We start from the raw sequence: 2,597 nt of genomic DNA, 5'->3' as shown, positions 1-2,597 counted from the left end.
CTAATTCCAAAATCACTCCAAGCGCGCCCTGCAGCTAGGCCATAACTCCCCTTTTCCACCATGGATTTCCTGAAAAACAAATGCAATCACAATGAATGAATGAATGAAAACACAAAAGTGAGCAAAAACTCTGAAAAGTGAAAAACGTTTTTATCATGGATTGTCTCCAAAACACTTTTATCCGGTATTAGACCTTCCCAGCAATGCCCCCAGACCCGTCAACCCAGGCGAAAAAAAGTAGAAGACCCCCAAACAGACAAAAAGCAAAACCGGAAAAACTCACACTTAGAAATCTTTAGGCCTCATTCCAAAATCACTCCAAGCGCGCTATGCAGCTAGGCCATAACTCCCCTTTTCCACCATGGATTTCCTGAAAAACAAATGCAATCAAAATTAGACTGTGCCAGCAGTGCTCCCAGACCCCAAAACCCACCCCCAAACACCAGGAACCCCCCAAACAGTACCCCAAAAACAGGCAAGTGAGCAAAAACGGAAAACAAATTCACCACGGATTTTGTCAAACCACTTGATTCTGATATTAGACCTTCCCAGCAATGTCCCCAGACCCGTCAACCCACCCGCAAAAAGTAGAACCCCCCCAAACAGGCAAAAAGCAAAAATTGAAAATCTCATACTTAGAATATTTTTGGCCTTTCTTCAATTCTGTCCAAACGTGCTCTGCAGCTAGGCCATAACTCCCCTTTTCCACCATGGATTTTCTTAAGACGAAACAAGACCTTCCCAGCAGTGCTCTAAGACCCCCCGACCCAGCACCGCAAATCTAGAACACCCCCAAAGAAACCCCCAAAAACCTGCAATACTGGTATATTCAAAACATGGCAAATTGCGCTGATCACAAAAACCACAAAAAACAAACAGCAATTGGTTTCAACAGAGACAGACAGCCATTGCTGTCCACTGCATGCCATCTTCTCATTATTCATTACCTGTTCTATGTTTTGTCCGCATCTTCTTCGGAAAGTGAGGGCCCACAGGGCAGCCTCTCCTGCCAATATTAGAAGTAAGTCTGTCAACAATCAGCAAGCATGTAGTCAGTCAGTTATTTCAGTCCCACTTGAGGGGACTCGTTTATGAAGACAAAGTTTATTTTTTCTCCATAATACATCCATCTGCCTTGAGGGAAATGGATAGGGGGAGTCTGGAGGAGGAGGCTAGAGGAGCATGATTGAGTTGTGAACTTGTGAACATCAGGAATGCAGACTGCGGCACCTTCAAATCAATAAGGAGAAGAAGATGAAGACAGTGCTGATGATGGACTTATTGTGATTAGGTGATTAGAGTTTTGTTGTGGTAAAAGTTGCAAAACAAAGAAAGACGCACAGGTATAAAAGTGAATAAGGATGAAAAAAAAGGAAGTCATTTTCAGGCCTCGGTGTCAGGGAAGTAGAGCTCATCCTCAAAGTCTATGAATTGAGACGGGAGAAGGTCAGGTGACTGAGAAGAACTTCCGTCAGCGTCAACTAAGTCGGTGGCCTCTTCTTCCAGCGTGCATTCACGTATTTTGTAATCGGGTGGTATTAAGTGCTGATTCATCTTGATTATTGTTAACCTCTCCACATTTTTTGGCAAGAGGCGGGTCCTTTTTGAAGTTGCAATGGCACCAGCAGCACTGAAAACACGTGCAGAAGACACGCTTGCGAGTGGGCAAGACAAATAATTTAGAGCCAGGTTGGTGATCAGTCGCCATACAGAGCTTTTCCTATACCAATATACCAATAGGTTCTCATTATGACAGACCTCTGTTGGGTCATCCAGATAGGCCGGCACCCCCGACTCAAGGTTCTCCAGGGTTGCTCCACTTTGCGTACCACCTGCGACCTTTGCAGAAGTGGACCGAGCAAACCCTTGCTGAGTTAGCCAATCCGCTTCCGACAATATTTTTTTGGGGCCTGGTGCAGGTGAGGATGATGATACGGTTGCTGGTGTCATTAACGGCTGTGAGGGAAAGTGCCTCCCTTCGGCCACGGATTGAGAAGTGGAACTTGATGCCGGATGGCCTGCTGATTCAGTTGTACTTGTGCTGCCTCCTTGAAGGTTCTGCCGCTCTTTTTCGAACCGAGTGGCTGACAGAGCTAGCCAATGTTTGTACTTTGAAACATCTGCTTCATCAAAAGGAATGAATGCTTTGCTAGCCACTGCCTTTTTGTACCGTGGATCCAGAATAGTGGCACGAATGTAATGTTGTTCTGTATGTGTGTTTTTAAGCCTTTCATTGCGAAGTAGGCGCTTTAATAACTTCTCCGCCAAATCATATGCTTCTCGCTTTTCACCATCATCTCTGAACGTTGAAGACACGTCCTTCAGTTGGTGCTCTAGCATGCGCAACAATGGGATAGTTTTGCTCAAAGAACAGTCCTCCCTGCTGACTTCACGCGTGAAGATCTCAAAAGGACAAAGCATGTCTGCCAGGCTTGCAATTAGCTTCCATTCCTCCAACTCTAGCCTCATCTCTTTCTGAGTAGACATAATCATTTATTACCTCCCACTGCTCAGACAGATGCTCAAGCATGTAAAAGGTTGAGTTCCAACGTGTTGGCACCTCCTGGATTAGTCCTTTGACTGGCAGTTTACGTTCA

The sequence above is a fragment of the Lissotriton helveticus genome, chromosome 1_1 (assembly GCF_964261635.1).
Source record: "Lissotriton helveticus chromosome 1_1, aLisHel1.1, whole genome shotgun sequence".
NCBI classification, from domain to species: domain Eukaryota; kingdom Metazoa; phylum Chordata; class Amphibia; order Caudata; family Salamandridae; genus Lissotriton; species Lissotriton helveticus.
Note: the sequence above shows the minus strand (reverse complement) of the source record.